The sequence below is a fragment of the Castor canadensis genome, chromosome 2 (assembly GCF_047511655.1).
Source record: "Castor canadensis chromosome 2, mCasCan1.hap1v2, whole genome shotgun sequence".
In the NCBI taxonomy this organism is placed as follows: domain Eukaryota; kingdom Metazoa; phylum Chordata; class Mammalia; order Rodentia; family Castoridae; genus Castor; species Castor canadensis.
The window spans coordinates 160,002,411-160,022,577 of record NC_133387.1 but is presented as its reverse complement, the minus strand read 5'-3'; positions in this window follow the sequence as shown (position 1 = coordinate 160,022,577).

The following is a 20,167-nucleotide window of genomic DNA, read 5'->3' as shown; positions in this document are numbered from 1 at the left end:
GGAGAGGACAGGGCTGGAGTCATTGGATGACTACCCTGGCACACCCTCACACTGACGGAGTGAGATAGCCATGCATGGGCCTGCTGCCAGGTTCTTGCACTCTAGGGCAGGACACAAATCCAGGAGGGGTAGTGCTTAGGAGGTCCCCAGGTGCTCCTCCCGGAGTGAGTAAAAAAGAGAAGAATGGTATACAAGACCCCAGGCAGATGCTGAGCGCCAGTGGCTCACTTCTGTAATCCTAGCTACTCAGGAGGCAGAGATCAGGAGGACTACAGTTCTAGGACAGCCCAGGCAAACAGTTCGAGAGACCCTATCTCAAAATACTCAACATAAAAACGGACTGGTGGAGTGGCTCAAGTGTTAGAGCACCTGCCTGCCAAAGTGAGGCCCTAAGTTCCAACCCCAGTACTGCCAAAAACAAAAACAAAAACAAAACACCCCAGGCAGAGGGTCTGCCATATGTAAAAAGCAACTTTGGTCTTGGTGGCCAAAACCAAAGAGGAAGCATCAAGCAGGCCAACACTTAGGTTTCATAGTGTAGGTGGAGATTTTCAAGCAGGGCTGCCAGGGCCATGTTTTATCTGGCTCTCTCACATTCTGTGTGGGTATCCTACAAGCTCCAGGGCATAGGGTATTAGGGTGCATTTATAACACTTTATTTCTTAAATCTGGTGATGGGGACACAGTTTTTGCTCCTTTTATGTCTGAAATAGATCATGACTAAAAAAACTTTTTTTTTTTTCAGTTGTTTGAGACAAGGTCTGGCAGGTAGCCCAGACTGGCCTCAAACTCTCCATCCTCCTGCCTTAGCCTCTCCAGTGTTGGGGTTACAGGTGTGTGCCACCATGCCCTATGAAAAATTTAATAAAGGAGGTGAAGTTAAGTGAATACAAACTCCAAAAGAACAAAGATAGTAATGATAGCTAATAATGACGCTTAGCGTGCACTTCTTAACAACAGTATTCGCGTGGACTTCACGCAAGCCCAGTGGTGGGCGTTTTACTCCTGGGTTTGCAGGAATGTGCAGAACTTGAGCATCCTTCCAAGGTCCCCAGGCAGCAGGAAGCAGGGCAGGGAGGCGGGGCTCGCTTTGGGCGGAGCGGGGTGGGCGGGGCCGGGAGGGGGAGAAGGGATGGGGGATGGGGGATGGGGGGCCTCAGTACAGCAAAGACACAGTCCCAGCAGCTACCCTAAAGCCCGGCTTTCTTGATCCCACGAGCTCCAGCTAGTTGGTGCCTGTTTTCCCACCAAAAATGGCGTTGCGTCAAAGGGCCTGTGCCAGGTGTCTACCTGAGGAGGTGCCCTAGGCGCCTTCCTGTCTGGGGGTCGCATACCATGGCAACCCAGACCCAAGATGCTTGGCTCCAGGCCTAGGGAAGGACCCCCAGGGAAGCCATGGGGGAGGGGGTTGCACATAACGCAGACCAGCAGCGGGCCTGACAGACTGCAGAAATGCAAACTCACAGGCCACATCCCAGGCCCACTGGGCCGCCTGGTGCTTCTGATGCACGCTCAAGTTTGACAACGCTTGCCTGCTTGTAATTTCCCTGGCTCCTGTCCTGTGCTCAGATGCCATCAATGGCTCCCTACTGCTATGGAATCAAGCCCAAGACCATGTCCTGACAACTAAGGCCTTTCACAACCTAACCCCACCCGTCACCCCTCTAGAAAATCTCATTAACTGTCTTCCCCAAAACCTGTCTCAAGTGTTTTCCCAAGACTGTTCACTTTCCCTGGAATGTCCTTCTAATTCTCTTCTGACCAGAATTTCTAGTCCTCTCTAGAAATCTTCCTAAAACGCTTCAGCCCACGAGGATTGCCTCCCTCCTGGAAGTTTTGGATCTGACTCCTGCCCCAGGATAAGCACTGATTAGTATCTGATTTTTTTTTTGTTTTTGGTAATGCTGGGGTTTGAACTCAGGGCCTCACACTTGCTAGCCAGGTGCTCTACCACTTGAGCCACTCCACCAGCCCTTTTTTGTGTCAGGTATTTTCAAGATAGCATCTCACGAACTGGCTGGCTTTAAACCACAATCCTGATCTCTGCCTCCCAAGTAACTAGAATTAAAGGTGTGAGCCACCAGTGCCCAGATGGTATCTGATTTTGTTATGGGCAAATTGCACCTCAACCCCAATTCATATGTTGAAACTCTGACCCCCAGTACCTCAGAAAGGTCACTAAAGCAAATTGAACCCATTACCATGGGCCCTAATCCAGTCTGACTGGTGTCCTTGTAAGAGGCGGGGTTTGGGCACACTGAGATGAGTGCCAGGGATGAGACCATGAGTTAAAAAGCCCGTGAAGAGGCGGCAAGAGGGCAGCCCTCTGCAAGCCAGTGCGACAGGCTTCAGAGGAAGCCAGCCATGCTGGCACCTTGATGGTGGACTTTCAGCCTTCTAAACTGTGGGAAAATTAGCTTCTGTTATTAAACCACCCAGCAATATTTTGTTATGACAGCCCTAATAAGCAAATACAGATTTCTTAGGTGTTTGCTAGATTTTTCTTTTTCTTTCCTTATTTATTTATTTATTTTGGCAGTACTGGAGGATGAACTCAAAGCCTTGTGCTTACTAGGCAGATGTTTTACCACTTGAGCCATTCTGCCAGCTTTATTTATTTATCTGTCTCTTGGCAGTACTGGGTTTTTTTGGTTTTTTTTTTTTTCATTTTGTCTTTTTCTTTTTTGGTGCTGGGATCGAACCCAGGGCCTCGCGCATGCTAGGCAAGCACTGTACCACCGAGCTACATCCCAGCCCAGTACTGGGGTTTGAAGGCAAGGGCTTGTGCTTGCTAGGCAAGTGCTCTGTCACCTGGGCCACACCCTCAGCCCCTTTTCCTTCTTTAGAATTTGTTTTTCAGATAGGTTCTTGCTAAGGTTGGCCTTGGAGCCTGATCCTCTTACCTCCACCTCCCAAGTGCAGAGGATCACAGGGGTATACCACTACTCCTGAATTTTTGGTTGAGATGGGGTCTCACTAACTTTTTGTTTGGTGTGGCTTGGAACTGAGATCCTCCCAGTTCTGCCTCCCATGTAGCTGGGATTATAGGTATACACCATCACTCCCAGTCCATGGGCTTTTACTGAGGTCTCTGCTTTCCCTTTCCAATCCTCACTCCTCCTCAGGCCTCTGCATCAGGCCCCACTGTTGCTCTCTAGCATGACATCCATCTCTCAGATGTGGCCCAATTCCCCCCTGCCACCCCGGTAGGAATGGATGGACAAGCAAAGGCAAAGGGGTAGTGTCCCATTCCTCTGCGTCCAGACTCACAGGTGATTTCTCTCTGAGCTATATTTAAGGACCCAGACACCAAAATCTGGAAGAAGTCATTTCCAGTGAGCAGATTTTGCCTTCCTACAACAAATTCCACATCTCCAGTAGATATTGGGCTTTCAACTTCTCAATTCTTCTTCATTGAGTCTTGGAAATTGTGTCTTTTAAGGAATTTGTTGACTTCTAAGTTGTCAAATGTGCTGGCGTGCATTGTACCCAACAACCTCTCACCACCCTTTCAATGTCTGCAGGATCTGTAGTGATGTCTCTCATCCCGGATACTGGTTTTCTATTTGTTCTTTCATTTAATTTTGCTCCAAACTTTTTATTTTCTTTCTTCTACTTGCTTTGTGTTTTATTTGTTCTTTCTAGTTCCTTAAAGTTGTCACCGAGGTAGTGGATGGAAGGCATTTTTCTTCTTGTTTCTTCTTATTTTTTGGCAGTACTGGGGTTTGGAACTCAGGGTTTTGAGCTTGCTAGGCAAGTGCTTTAGCACTTGAGCCATACCTCTAGCCCTTTTTGCTTTAGTTATTTTTTCAGATAAAGGTTTTTTCATTTCTTACCCCAGGGCTGGCCTTAGACTATGAACTTTATGTCTTTATCTCCTAAGTAGCTGAGATTACAGGCATGCACTAGTACACCCAGCCTCTAGGCTTTTACTTTTCATCTATTTCTCATTTATTTTCAAGGTAGGTTTCTTGTACACAGCATACTACTGGCTTTCACTCTTTTATCCAGTCTTGAAAATCTCTTCTTTTTCTTTTTCTTTTTTGGCAGTACTGTGGTTTGAACTCAGGGCTTCACACTTGAGAGGGTGGCTCTCTACTGCTTAAGCCACACCTCCACCCAAATCTCTATCTTTTAACTGGGATGTTCACATTTAATTACACTTAATGTGATTTTGATATGTTTGGGTTTAAAGCAATCATTTTACTGTTTATTTTATACTTATCCCATCTGTTATTTCCTTTTCTGTGTGTTCTACTTTTTTGTTATTAACTGAAGAGTTCTGATTCTATTTTGTCTCCTCTGCTGGCTTATTAGCAGTCTTTTCATCTTGTTAACGTTGTTGTTTCCTTTTGATTTATCCATCTGCCCTCACTTGATACTGTATCGCAGAATAGGGGACTCTCAACAACACCTTGCGTTTGTCCCTCCCAGCTTTGTGTTGTTGTCCTACACATTTTGCATTTACATTTGTTATGAACTCCACAGTTCAGTGTCACTACTTTCCCTTGACAGTTAATTATACTTTAAAGACACTACGTAATAAGAAAACTCGTCTTAATACTTACCTATGGAGTGGTCATTTCCAGGCGGTGGGTTTGTTTTCTGGGTGCTGGGGACAGCACCTATGGCCTCCCAGCATGTTCCCGCTGAGCTCTGCCCGGTCCCCCCATGCGCCATATCCTTCTGCTTGAAAAACCTCCTTCAACAGTTCTCGTAGAGAATGACTGTGGAATTCCTAAACCTGTTGAAAACACCATAAGAAGGGGACTAAGGTAGGAAGAAGAAAAACAGAGGAGATGAACCAAGTTGCATTATAATACATATATACGTGGAAGTGTCACAAGGAAACTCCCTGGGTAGCTATCTTACAAAAACAAAAACATCTTTTTTTTTTTCTTTTACAAAATCGAAGAACAAGAGGGCAGAACAGGTGCTGCCTTGCGGGAGAGGGGGTTGGTACCAGTGGGAGGGGGAGAGGGGGAATATGGTACAAATACTGTATACACATGTATGTAAATGGAAAAATGATATTTGTTAAACTATTCCAGGAATGGGGGAGGGGGTAAAGGAGAACAGTGGAGGGGGGAATTCAAGTATGATATATTTGATATACTGTCAGAACTTTTGTAAACGCAACATGTACTCCCACCCAGCACAACAATAAAAAAAAAAATTCTTATAGGGCAGACGTGCTAGTGACAAATTCTTTCTGATTTTCTATGTCACAAAGTCTTCAGTTTTGGAAGATGTTTCTGTGGGATCATGACTTCCAGATCTCGATACTTTGATGATATTTTCAAGCTGTTTTCTATCTTGCTTTGCTCAGGCTGAGAAATTTGCTTAGCTGGCTGTGGGGAGCTTGTCTTCCTCTCTTCTCCGGCTGCTTCTAGATTTTTCTCTTGCTTGCTGGGTTTTAGCACCTTGGTGTACTAGATGTTTCTTTTGCCTGAATTGAGCCTCTTGGATCTGTGGGTTTATAGTTTTCATCAAATGTGGAAACTTTTCAGTCATTGTCTCTTTAAATCTTTAATTGACACTCTCTTTTTTCCTTCAAGGATTGCAGTTATACATATTACACATACATTTGACCTTATAGAACTCTAAGTGACTAAGTCCCATAGTCACTGATGCTCTGTCCATTGCCCATTTTTCATAATTTTTTTTGGTTGAACTGGGATTTGAACTCAGGTCTTCATGCTTACAAAGCTTGAGCCACACCTCCAGTCCCTTTTAACTCTGGTTATTTTGGAGATGGGGGGGTCTCTTGAACTATTTTCCCAGGCTGTCCTTGAACCACAATCCTCACAATCTCAGCCTCCCACACAGCTAGGAATACAGGCGTGATCCACCTGATCCTGGCCCTAGTTCTTTTTTATTATTATTTTATTTTTCATATGATCCGTCTTGGATAGCTTCTCTTACTATGTCTTCTAGTTCACTATTCTGTTCTTCTATAATATCAAATCTGTCTTCAGTCATTCCTACTATTTATTTTTCATCTCAGATACTGTCTCTAGAAGTTTGATTTGGATCTTTTTTATGTCTTATACATCTCTATTTTTTGGCAGTACTGGGATTTGAACTCAGGGCCTTGTACTTGCTAGGCAAGTGCTCTACCACTTGAGCTAAGTCCCCAGTCCTTTTTCTTTGTAGTTCATTTTCTCAGGTAGGGTCTTTGCTTTTTGCCTGGGGCCGGCCCCAGGCACAGCTGGCATTGAACTGAAATCTTCCTAGGTCCACCTCCCACGTAGCTGGGCTCACAGGCTGGTGCCACCATGCCTGGTCCCTTATATGTCTCTATTTAACATGTTCAGAATTTCCTTTGTCTCCTCTCCTTGAACATATGGAAGGTCCTCTCTTCGTTATGCACGAAAGTCCCTCTTTTCATTCTGTGCTTCCTTCTTCTTGATTAGGTGCTAGGCATTGTGAAATTCATCTTGCTAGAAAATCCTCTTGTATTTCTGAACATTTTTTTTTTGAACTCAGGGCCTACACCTTGAGCCACTCCACCAGTTCTTTTTTGGGGGGTGGGGTTTTTCAAGATAGGGTTTCATGAACTATTTGCCCAGGGTTGAGATCGTCCTGACCTCAACCTCCTGAGTAGCTAGGATTACAGGTCTAAGCCAGGTGCTAAAACTGTTATTGAGATAATTCCAGGAGGAGGCTAAGACACTTGTAGAATTTGGTCCTCTTAGGCCAATTTTAAGCTATATTTGACAGGACCAGAGCAGCACTTTGTGCAGATTTGTCTCCCCACTTCTGAGATCTGACCTTTCTCAGTCCTCTAACTGCAGCCCATGAGCTGAAAGGTCCATGTGGGCCCCGTTCTGAGTCCTGTGAGCATTCCCAGGCACTGCTCCCTCTCACCTACTGGAGTTCATTGCTGGCTCCAGGTAGTTTGTGCTGATCACTGTTCAAATACTAGAGAGGACTCTTTCTCTGCTCTCCAGCACCCTTCCCTACAAATCCTAGCTGCCTGGGCTTCCTTGGACTCCTGGCTCCATCACAACTCAAGGCAGCCTCTGGGTTCTGCCTTGGTCCCCTGTCCCTTGAACTGTGGCCTGGAAATGCTCTCTAAGCAGCAAGTTGGGGCAGTCTTAGCTCACCTCACTTCCTTTCTATCATTGAGAGGTTGGTGTCCTTCACTGAGTGCTATCCCATGTCTTAGACTGTGGTTTCTTAGATTTGCTCTAGCTTTTTTAGGTGGCAGTGTAAATCTTGTTCCTGTTACCAGAAAATGTTAATATTTAGAAATTTAAATTTAAAACAAAATCAAGGGCCAGGCATGGTGGTACACATCTGTAATCCTAGTACTCAGGAGGCTGAGACAGAACTGCAAGTGCAAGGGAGACCATATCTCAAAATAGAAGAAAAGAAAAATGGCTGGGGTATAGTTCAGACAGAGACTTGTCAGGCACATCTGAGGCTCAGGGTTCAACCACCAATAAAGGTGTGTGTGTGTGTGTGTGTGTGTGTGTGTGTGTGTGTGTATAGACATACATAGACATTCCATTAAAAATAGCAAATACAGATAAATCCAACTAACTAAAGACATGCAAGTACAGTGAAAACTCCAAACTTTGCTAAGGGGAAATTAAAGCTATGTAAATAAATCATAAATAGCCAAATGGAGAGATACGCCATCTTTACCTAGCAGAAGATGTCATTTCTATACAAGTTGACACATAGTTCCTATGCAACCCCCATCAAAATCCCAGAAGGCATTTTGTGTTGAAACTGATAAGCTGATTCTAAAACCCATATGGAATGCCAAGGTTGGACCAAAGTCAAGACACCTTTGATCATAAAGCTACCATAATCAAAAGAGTGTGGCTTTGCCCTCAAGATGGACAAATAGATCACTAAAACAGAACACAGAGTCCAGAAATAAAGTCCCATTCAAGCAGTCAGAATGAGGGAAAGGCTAATCTTTTTAACAAACAATGCTGAATAATATGCAAAACAAAACAAGCCATATATAAGAGTTAACTCAAAATGGATCATAGGCCTAAATCTAAAACCTAACGCTAAAAGACTTAGAAGAAAAACATAGAAGAAAATCTTTGTGATCTCAGATTAGATAAAGATTTCTCAGATGTATACCAAAAGTACAACCAGTGCAGGATAAAAAGGGTAAGTTGAATTTACCATCTAAAGAAATTCTGCTCTTTGAAAGACACAGTGAAGGAATTTAAAAAAGAAAAAAAAGCCATAAACTAGAGGAAAATACTGGCAAATCAGATTTTTTTTTATGCTAGGTGCAAAAAAAAAAAAAGAACTCAGTAAGAAAATAAGCTTGAGTTAACAAATGGGCAAATATTTGAACAGATGTGTCACCAAAGAAGATACACACATGGAAAATGAGCAAATGCAAAAGTGTTCAATATCACGTAGGATTGGGGAAATGTGAATTCAAGCACCATAAGATATTTCTAGATGTCCAGCATACCTAAAACGATAAGGACTGATCACGCCAACTCCTGAGAAGGACAGGGGCAGCGGGGATTGCTTACCCTGCTGCTCAGAATGAAAATGGTTATAGGCCCTGGAAAGCACTTTAGCAGCTTCTTCTTTTTTAGTGGTGAACTCAGGGCCTTGCACTTGATAGGCAGGTGCTCTGCCACTTGAGCCATGTCCCTAAACCCCTAGCAATTTCTTTAAAAAATTAAATCCCAGGGTCATGCCTGCAATCCTAGCTACTCAGGAGGCAGAGATCAGGAGGATCACACTTCAAAGCCAGCTCGGGCAAATAGTTCAAGAATCCCTATCTCAAAAATACCCATCATGAGAAAGGGCTGGTAGAGTGGCTCAAGGTGTAGGCCCTGAATTCAAGTCCCAGTACCACATAAATAAATAAATGAAGAAAGAAACAAAGAAAGAAAGAAAATAAACCCCATCTATTCTATGAGCCAGCCTCCCTTTCCTAGGTATTTACCCAAGAGAAATGAAAGCATACATTCATATAAAGACCTATAGGCCCAGCACTCAGGGGTCTCAGGCAGGAGGATCACCAAGCCAAGACCAGACCAGACTACATAGTGAGACCCTGTCTCAAAATAAAAAAAAAAAAAAAGTCAAAGAGAAAGATCATAGTAGCTTTATTTATAATAGTAAAAAATGTAATAGTAAAAAACTGCAGTGCTAGAAGAGTGGCTCAAGTGGTAGAGTGCCTGATTAGAAAGCATAAAGCCCTGAGTTCAAACCCCAACACTGCCAAAAAAAAAAAAAAAAAACCTACAAAGGAATGAACTATTGATACATGTCTGATGTGGATGTGCTGAGTGAAAGATACCTTACACAAAAACATCCACTCTGTAAAATGTATATAAATTCTTAAAAATGCAATCTTTCAAGTCCCCAGGGGTTGGCTGGGGCTGGGTGGGGTAGTTTGCAGAGAAAGTAGGATGGATTACAGGTTTGAGGAAACTTGGTGATGCAGGGCACATCCATTCTCTTGATTATGGTGATAGTTTCATGAGTGTAAACTATGTCAAAACTTGTCTCATTTTACACTTGAAGCACACGTACTTTATTATAAATCTCAACCACACCTCAACAGAGCTGAAAGAAAGAAGAGGAAAATCTGACGTGGACTCTACTTCCAGCACCCTTCTGTGGAGGAAGAGGGGAGCAGGTTGTGTACCGTAACCCAATCCTGCTGGAAGGCACAGGCTTAGGCAAGACCCAGTGTGGGGATGATCCAAAGGCACAGAGGCACAGGGCCTTCTGACTCCCGAAGTCACCCTCCCAAAGCAAGAGGCCTGCTCTGCCTTATCTCTACGTCATCCCCAACATTCTTTCATTCTAAGAACTTTCCAACCCACAAGGACTTCCTGAAATCAGGCAGGGCAGCCTGAAGAGGAATGAACAATCACTGAGCCCAACCTGGGCTCTCAACCAGTTCCGTACTTAACCCTCCCATCCACCCAGCTTGAGCTAGTTATTACAGAAAAGTGAAATGACGGGTCCAGGTCATGGGGCAAGAGCCCTGGGTCACAGAAGGTTGTTGTAAATTTGTCTGCCACCTAGGGTATCTCATTTTGGAGACCCTCCCCACTCCATATCAGACATATTAAACTACAATTCCCGGAGTAAATAGGATTTTTATTGTAATTATAAGTAATTATTTGCAGTTTTCTTGTTACATTTGAGAGCTACTTCCCCCTATTTTCGAACTTTTTCTTAAGCTTTGAGTTCTAATGGAAAAATGGCCCTATTTGTTGGGTGTCTTTTGGGAAGGAGCGATGGGGGCCCTGGCTTTGTGGGCAACAGTACAAAGACCCTCTAAGTGGACCTAGGCTTGAACACAGGTGTTCCTGATTACTGAAGGCAGTGCTGCCTGCCAAGAGGCCTGGCTTGCACAGCTCTGGAGTCACACTGGCCTGGGCATATCCTGGCCCATGGTCCATACCTGTGTGACCTTGGCCATTCTTCTCCTCCTCCTCTACCACCTCCTCTTCCTCCTCCACCACCTCCTCCTCCTCCTCTATCTTCTTTTTTCTAGTACTAGATAGATATTGAGCCTAGGGCCTCCAGCTTGCTAGGCAAGTGCTCTATCACTTGAGCCTTGCCCCCAGCCCTTGTGTTTGGATTTTGAGTTAACAAATGGGCAAAGATTTGAACAGATACATCACCAAAGAAGATAGGGTCTCACTAACTTTGCCTGGGCTGCTATTGAACTCGAGTAGCTAGGATTACAGGTACGCACCGCCATACGCACCAGATAGTGTCAAGGACTACAGTGTTTGGCTTGATGGTTAAGGTCCTTTGCGGCAGGAACACATGTGAGGACTCTGGAACTAACATCTGACCGGGTCCTGGAAATCCCATCTGGTGGGCCATTTCGGTGCCTCCCTGAACTCTGACTATTTTCCTTCAGAGTCATCTTACCTTATCAAGTCACAAGTCCCTGAGTCACCCCTAGCCCCCAGGCCAGCTCCACTTTCAGATCTCTGCCCGGCTTCCTGTGGCCCTCCTCCGCCCACCCCATATTGTTCCCTGCATTCAGGCACGTTTTGTCTCCCTGGGCCTGGCGACTGTGAGCCGCTGGGAACAGGAACTGCACAGAGGCCCTGGTCATTCCCAGGAAGTCCATGTGGAATGGAAGGGGACGTGTCAAGTCGCAGGCCTGTTGGCCCAGCCAGGATTCCAGCTTCCAGCCAGTGCACACCTCCCCCTCAACACACACCCCATGTCAGAGGGCAGAAACAAGACAGAGCAAAGGACACCAGCCCAGCATTGGAGCCCCAACCTCCATGTGAATCACAATATTCACTCACCATTATATCAGTATCATTTTGGTTTCTGGACAGGGTAGGGGGACAGCCAGGGTTCTGAGGGCCCAGGGAGCACTGGCATTGGGTGTTTGTGGCAGGTGTGAGGTGAGGCTGTGTTTTTACTCACGGACAAGTCCAGCCCCTTCACCCTTTCCAGGAAGCCCTGTGCCAACCAGTACTCGGGCCTTTCCAGTGGTCATGCTTACCCCATCACGGCACTTGTCACACCATGCTGTCTATCTGTTCCTGAGGCCTTCCTGGCAGAGGGGCTCCAGCTGTTTTTCCACAGAAAGGCTGAGCTTGTTTGCTACATGGATAGAGGGCCTCCCTTCTCCAGTGAGGCGCTCTACTGTGCCTCAGCTTCTGGCTTGAAAAATGGGGGTGATGATGGCAGCACAAGCATCAGCTTCTGCCTTTGGGATAAGCGTTTCCCCTCTTCACCATCCCATGGGTACAGCTTGAGCTCCCCCCACCACAGTCCGCAGGGCAGCTTTGGAACATGAAGGAGTATCCTGAGAGGGCCTAACAACCCGGCCTGCACCTGACTGCTGCTCAGCCACACCTTGATCTGTTTTAGCGAGGCCCCTCCCCTTTGGGGACTTGTGTCATCTGTATTGTAAGGGGAATAGCCACATGGCTTTGAGAGGCACACACCTGATCTCAGTGTCTCCATACCCATTGTCATATAGACAGCAGAAATCTCCAATCTTACAGAGTCAGTAGCCGCGGGTGCCTAGGGAGCTTGCCCACTTGCTCTTGCATTTGGACGTGAGGAACTTGCTGATAGTAGGACTTCTGGCAGTGACCAGTGAAGAAGAAGAAGAAGAAATCAAGGGGTGGCCATGGGATTTGAAACCAGGCCCCATAATGACTGCTGCCCCTTCTACTTGGAAAAGCAGATGTCATACCCTGCTGGCCCTGCATAGGAGGGTGGGGATGGATGTGGCCCAAGATCTGTGCCAAGCTGCTCTCTGCCCCTCTTATTTTATTTATTTATTTATTTATTTATTTTTGATACTAGGGTTTGAACTCAGGGCCTACAACTTGAGCCCACTCCACCAGCCCTTTTTTGTGATGGATTTTTTTCGAGATGGGGTCTTGCAAATTATTTGCCCGGGCAAATCAATCAAACTGTGATCCTCCTGATCTCTGCCTCGTGAGTAGCTAGGTTTACAGGCGTGAGCTACTGGAACCAAGCTTCTCTGCCCCTTTTATAAATTCAGGTAGAAGAGGCAGTGCAAAAAATCTGCCACTAACAAGGACATCAAGGGTTCTCCTTTTCCCTTTAACCTTTTCTCCTCAAAGAAACCTGGCTGGGGCTGGGACACATTTCCAGCATCTTCTCAGCTCCCTCCCCCCCATCAGAAAGACCCAGCAAGCAATGCCTAGAGCCAATTACTGGAGGAGCCTCTAAGGTCCCCACCTCTGCTTCACATGGCCACTCCCATGGGGAGCTCAAGGAAGAGGGGCAATGCCCACCCCAAGACAACACACGTACAAGGCACCCTAGTGTCCACAAATAATTTCACACTCACATTCTCCAGACAACTGGCAGTGCACAGACCCACATGACAGTCACCTATCTCCAGAACTCACCTGTGCTCCCACACATGTGAATATTCAGTGACCCTTCCCTCCCACAAACATAACCTATAAAATCACAGTTACATATACCCTCAGTCACACACACCCACATATGCAATCCACACTCCCATGAGATTATGGTCATGTTCTCCTCCCCACATAAGTCACACAGGCCTAACACACAGTCACTTGATCACCTCCACCCTAACTGCACACGCAATCACACCACATTCACACAGTTGCACATGTACACTTAGAGTGAGAATCCCAGAACATCTGAGCCAGGATGAACTAGCAGTCTTCTATCCCAAACCCCTTCACATTACCCGTGGAGAAACTCAGGCCCAGAGCAATGGCAGCAAGTGTACAAATGGCACCTCTCTATCCTTATCTATCTAGTTAGGGATGCCCTGGGATGAGAACTATTGACCAGGGGATCTGGAGCTGAGAGAAGGCAGGAGAGACGAGCTCACCTGAAGCCCAGCCTCCAAAAAACTTCAGCCAAAACCTTCTAATGAGGAAATGTAAAAATAACAATCAGGAAGGAATCCTCAAAGCCCCATGACTCCCCCAGCCTCTGCTCAACCCTGAGAACAGCAGGATCTAGTAGGAAGACCATGACCTTAGCAGGGAGACAGACCAGCTTCCAGAAACTTGGCTCCGCCATCTTCTTGCCGCCTGACCTAGGACAGCCTACTTCAACATCCTGAGCTTTGGTTTTCCCAACTAAAAAATGGGAATAAAAACTGACTTTACAGTGCTGTGGGAAGGACTAGCAAGTTAATATTTGCAGAAATTCCAGCACTGTCTAGAATTCAACCCTCTTTCCTTTTCCCTTCGACCCCTTGGTCAGACCACACAGTCTTGCGATGTGACCTGGGATGAGTTCCTTCCCTCTCTGGTGTCTAACTTCTCCATCTAAATGGAACTCTAAGGCCAAACAGCAATAAGCTTCTCTGCTGAGAGCTAGTGAGCAGAGTGAACCTATGTGGTAACCAAGGTGATGGGCAGGAACTTTCCCCACGATCCCAAGCCTCCAGGTTTGAGGGGAACATCTAGGGCCCCTCAGAGAGAAAGGTTGAGGGGGAACCAGCCTTTGTCAGCTTGGGCCTGGGGAGGCTGGTATTTGAAATATTTTGAACACTGGAGAGACGCTGGGAGGTCTCGAGGAAGCTGGGAGGAGGGATGTGGTTGCCTGGGAAACCATGTGTTTTCACTTTTCTACAGAAGGGGAGCCTGGAGAGAAAGGGGCTGGGGTGCACAGAAGTGGAGGAGAGTGGGGGGAGTTCTGTGCCCTTGGGGTGGGCTGAGGGGGAAGGGAGGAAGTCCTTCCAGGAGAAGCTGTGGGGTAACAGTTAATGGGTCCTAAATGCCTGGAAGCAAATGACAGGCCAGAATCGCCAAGAAGCTTACCAAAACACAGATTCCCAGGTTCTGCCCTGGACCCAAGTTGGAGGTAGGAGGCTGGGGGCTGTGTTATTAACCAGCTCCTGTTTGGGAACACTGGAAGATGTCACATCAGGAAGGACAGTTGTGGGGCCAAGACCGACTCTTTTCAGACCTCGTGTTTCCATCCATAAAAACAGAGGAGGAGGTCGCATCAAAAGAACTCAGAACCCCTGCACATTCCCGCAGGTTGAGGCAGGAGTCAACAGGCTTCTGTGACAGGATAATCTCCATCTAGATGCAGGCTTTCCCACTTAGGGATGCAGTTTTCTTGACTGGATAGATTTGTCATTTCGTTAATGTGGTAAAGTTACAGCCACAAGACAAGAACCTCACGCCTCCTTCCTTGCCTTGGGGTATAAGAGTCTTCTTGATGGGGTCCCAGTTAATCCTTCATCCTACCCCAGCCATCCTTACACACTCTTGCAGACCACCCCAGATCCCTTTTCCCCCACCCCACACCAGAGGACTCCAAGCCTGGGCTTTGCAAGGCTCTCTACCTGCCTTCTCTACCTTCTCTTAGCCTGAGCATCTCCTGGCTGTTCCTGGGTTTCTCTCCTCCCCCAGGACTCCATAAAGCCAGCTCCATCCCTGGCCTCTCAGTTCAGCATCTTTCCGGCAAACATCACCACACACAGTTTGGTGAGGGTAAGGGTCCTGGCCTCATACTCCCCTTAAGGGAAGGGGCCTCCAAGGCTGAAGCACGGCTTCAGACCGTACCTTCCTGCAGAAGGGGACAGGAGGCATCCTTACAGTCACTGCTCCCCACCCAAAGAAGGGGCCACTAGGCTTCCAAAGGACTCTTCCAGGTCCTTTGCTCTTTGTGCATGAGAGGGGCCCCGTGTCTGCTGGGGGCTGCAGGTGTATGGGGTGCACGGAGAGAATGGGCTTCCTGGAGGCGGGGTGTGGGGGGTGAGCGCATTCTACAGGGCCCAGCTTCGCCGGAGCCCCGCGGGACGTGGCCGCCAGCGCGGAGCCGGCCGGACGGCGGGGGAGGCGGCGCGGGCCGGGCGCCGGGCCGGGCGATAAGGCGGCTGTGGCCGCCGCCTGCGTAAACCCGACTCCGACATCCGGCGGCCGCGGGAGGGAGGGAGAGCGGGTGGGCGGCCCGGCCGCGACCCTCTGCCCGCTCCGGAGGCCGCGGAGGACCCCCTCCATCGTCTCACCCCGGGGCTCCTGAGAAAGGGGTGCTGGGCCTTTCGGGGGCCAGGGGGCTCCTGGTACCCTGGAGACTCGCTGCCTTTGGGTGATGTGGATGGGACCTCATCCTGCACCCAGAAAGGTCCCTGGGCCTGCAGGCCGACCTTTCAGGCTCAGCTGTGGGGCTATCAGTAGTGACTGCCCGCATGCTGTGTGTCCAGCTATGGCCATCACCAGCCTCTTGATGGTGACAGGAAGAGGAGAGAGACTGGCACCCACTGAGGCTGTCTCCTGCCCTTGCCCGGCTCAGTGCTGGAGCTGCACCTGGTCTGTAGACTTCCCAGTGTTCTCACTCATGCACAGGTATTAGGCCCTGTTCCAGGCCAGACTCTGGGCCTGCCTGCCTTTCCTCACAGCAGAACCCGCCCCTGCCCCACATAGCACTTCGGCATTCTAAGGAGGACAGACAAGGAGCACAACAAAATCTTACCTGGGGCTTGAGGAGTGCTTCCTTCTCTGTACAGCTCTGTGGAAAAGGAGAACCTGAACTTGAGGGCAGGGTGGGGCTGTTAGAAGCTTCCTGTAGAAGGGGGTTTGCTCAGAGCTGAGGCTGACTGGGTGGGCTGGTGGGGGTCTCCTTTGTGCAAGTGCTGAAGCTGGTGGAGACCCCCACAGGCTAGAGAAGCTGGAAGCAGGCCTCTTGTTCAGAGAAGAGACCCACCCCACCCCCACCCCCACCCCCCAGAAAATGGAAGGCAGGGCCTAAAGGTGAGGGTTGGGTGGCCCAAGGGAAGGCAGGTTTAGAAACCCTGAGCACAGTGACCTGGCTGGGTTTGTACAGGGAGGCTAGAGAGGAACCTCTAGTAGGTGCCCATGAAAGGCATGCTGGGCCTTGGCCTCTGCTGGTCCATATGGCAGCTCTGCATCCTTTGAACTGTATGTAGCTGCTGGGCCCTGATGGCTCCCTCCCTGAGCCTTCCTGTCAGTGGCAGTATCCCCTCCCTCCAGGCTCCTAAAGAGGGGCCTGTCCTTCCATGCTGTCCCTAACGAGGGGACCCCCTGGCTTCAGGCTCCCTCTCCTCACTCTCAAGGCTCACCCTTGCTCACATTCACCTGGCCACAAATGACCTAAAACATCAAGCGCCCTTGTCCGCTATACTCTGACATTCCACCTGGCTTTCCCTGGCCTGCCTGAAAGCAATCTCACACCAAAGGACAGGTCTAGATTCCCCTGCCCTTGCCCCAGGCCGAACCATAGTCCTCTTCTTCCCTCCCTGAGCATTCACAGCAGGTCCCTTCGTGCCTTGCCCTCCCCACAGACACTGCTATTCTAATCACAGCTCTGTGCTCAGCACAGTGCTGGCTTTCTGCTTCCCACAACCTCAGATCAAGTCCTGACTTCCTGTCTCTTCTTCCTAGTCATCAAAGATTCTGCCCAAAGACAACCCCCCAACCTCTAGAAAGAGACCCCCCCCCAACTCCCAATCCTGGCTCCACTGATCCCACTGGTGGTGGTGGTGGTGGGTGAAGAGCCAGGATTTGCCTTTCCATAAGGGGAAGCACCTGGCCTCATAGACCTGGCTCAGAGAGTCAGCCCCAGGCTGGAACAGTGGGGTGATCACATGGGGGCCTGTTTAAAAATGGGGACACTGGCCTAGTACCCCTCATGCCAGCACACTGTTTGGGAAGAACTATGGGAAGTCTTGGCTCTCGCTCCTTTCTGACGAGCCCAGGCCTTCCCAGTCTTCTTGAATAAACTGCAAACTTTCCAAGAAGGGACACAGCCATTGAGCAGTGACTTCTAGCCAGACCCCTAAGGACCAACCCTCAGGAGTCTCGGCCAGTGTGGGGGAGGGTACCTGTGCCTCCACACTCCACTCATATGAAGCCAGACCTCCATGACCTGAGTTCACAAACACAAAGGACTGATGCTCTGCCAGACAATTGGCAAGGAATAGATATTTGAAACTCTGACCATCATAGAGACATGGGCTTATCCAGGGGTCCCTACCTGTCCCTTGTCCCCAAGACAGAGCACTCCACGAACAGGACAAGATGGCAAGACAGGTCTTTAGAGCTCACTTGATACAGCCCCTCCATGGCAGATGAAGAAACGAAGGTCCAGAGAGGGGCAGTGGCTGCTCGGGGCTCCAGAGTAGCAGGACAGACCTCAGAATTCCACATTCCGGGCCACTGCTGTTCCTGCTGCCACAGCCCCTGGGCAGGAAACCTGCAGTAGATGGGTCTTCTGGGACTGTGTCAGTTAAAGTGTGAGGAAGGCCAGCGAAGGGGTCTCCCTACTAATTTTGCCGGGGCTGCTGCTTAAAGAATGAGACAGATGGTTTGGGAGGCATAGAGAGATGCCTAGAGACACTTAGACTGCATAATTTAACTGCTATCAGTTGAAAATCACTAAAACACACACAGACACACAAACTCATACACAACTGCTGTTTTCATTTAGCTGATTTATGATGCAAGTATTTCATAGTAATGGAAGAAAAACTAGACAATACAGATATTAAGAAATCAAAGGATGTAATTCATCTACAAGTCCACCTCTGACAACAAGTTATACTACTTAAGCACCTGTGTGACTCTTTTGGGGGGAATAAAGTGGGAAAGTTTTATTGAGATATACAAAAGTATGAAGTAGAAGAATTGAGACCCCAAAGTTGGGGGAAAGGGGCCCCAAAGAGGGTGCCCAAGAAGTGACATAGTCTGAGCTGAGTGACTTTCAACAGGTTGCTTAACTTCTCTGAGCCAGTTTCCTCATGTATAAAATGGATGCCACTCTAGAAATGGAACATTTAGCCTCATGTCTCACAGCAGCCACCACCAGGCAAAAGGCAGTTGTGATATTCACTTGCTGGATGGCTTTCCAGACCCCACACTCATACCATTTTTCAAGGTAAATGTGAAGAGGAATAATTCATAGAATTAGACCTGAGTAATTTTGAGTTTCCACGCCATTGAATGTTGACGATAAGTTCTGGGGTGGGAGTCTCAGCTTCCCCAACTGCATTCTAGGTCCAGGACTGGAGCAGTTGCACTCAGAAGTCATTTCTGTTGGCTAGTCAAGCCTGACAATCTACAGCACTGGTTGGACCATCTCTGCACCCCAGCTCTTGGAACATGGTGGATGGTCAGGAGGCTGGTGACCTAGGAAGCCAGAACCCCCAGGCCTCCCTGTGGCACCTTTCTGAAGCCCCTGTGAACTTCCCAGACGAAAGCGGCATTGTTCACCATGTTGTCCCAGCCAAGCCAAATAAACAGGCAATCACCTAGCCTTCCAGCTGAGCTACATCGGATACCTACAGCAGAGCCTTGATAGAAGACACCGGCAGCAGGGAGGCCCACAGGCCACCGGCCTTTCCGGTGGTCTAATCACTGATTCCTTGGTTCATCCATCCACTCATCCCACAGCTGCAGAGCCTCTCCACACACAGGCATTGTGTTGCTGGGAAGGTCGGTGTTGAGCAAAACAGCCCCTGCTTGCAGGTTGCCCCAGAGAGTGGGAGGTAGTTCCCACATGTCATAGTTCCCACAGTGGTCAGATAAGAGCCCTAGAGGCCAGGTCCCAAGGTAAGGCATGTGCTCTTCAGTTTGCTTCCCAGGGCAGTATTCTGCCTAGCAGACTTTGAGGGAGGGTAGCAGTGAGCCAAACAGAAGAGGCAGGGTATCTCAGCTGAGGGTCCAGCATGAGCAACGTTCAGGAAATCTGTGACATTGATCATTGCACTCCCAGGGCAAGCACTGGAAAAGTTCAAAGAGATCGACTTACCCAGACCCCTTGTGTCACAGGAGGGGAGACCAAGGCCTGGCACAGCCCAAGGCAGTTGGCATTACTCTTGCGGGAGGAGCAGGTTATGTAAGTAACAGGCTTATTCTGTCCAAACTCTCATGATTCCGGGGCCCGTGAAGACCAGTGTCCCCAGCAAAGCCCATTTCTCCCACGGTGCCTGCAGAGTCACTTGTGTGTATGTTTTTAAGGTCCACTTTTATTTGGTTACTTAGCCTGTAGTTACCACAAAAGGCAGGAAACATACGCTTAAGCTTCAGCAAGAAAGATTTAGGGTAGATGTGATGAAGAACTTCCCAAAAGTGGACCAAGTCAGACACAGGCTCTAAGGCTAGGAGGAGGTCCCAGGACCCAGATCTCCCTATTCTGAGCTCCCTATTCTGTCCCCCACTGATCACTGAAGGAGCTGTGTCTCTGTCTCCCATGAGAAGTGCCTTGAGCTCCAGGGGTCTTCTGAGGCCCACAGCGGTTCTCACTGGGGCCATGATCCCATGGAAATCTGGACAGAAAAGTCTGTCCCAACTTTGCCTGCATTTTCAGCTAGTCTGGAGCCCTAAGGCTTGCCTGTGACCCAGGTGTGGTGGGAGAAGCCTCAGAAGCCACCAGGTCTGAGTATCTATGATCCACCACTCACTGTGTTGTGACCTTGAGCCACTTGGCCATCCTGGGCCTCAGTTTCCCCCACTGTGAAAAGAAAGGAAAGTTGTCTTCCTTCAGGCATGGCAGGAAGTTGAATACGCAAGACAAGCACCCAGCACAGAGGCAGGGGATCTGCAAATGTCCTTCTCCCTCCTGACGGGATGCAGCAGACACAAAGCAAAGAAAGAATTCTGCAAAAATTCCCTCCACAGTGGAAGCTGGACTTCTGTTTGCTTCTCCTGGCTCCCCGCCTTTCTGCAGGGACTCTATGTGACTT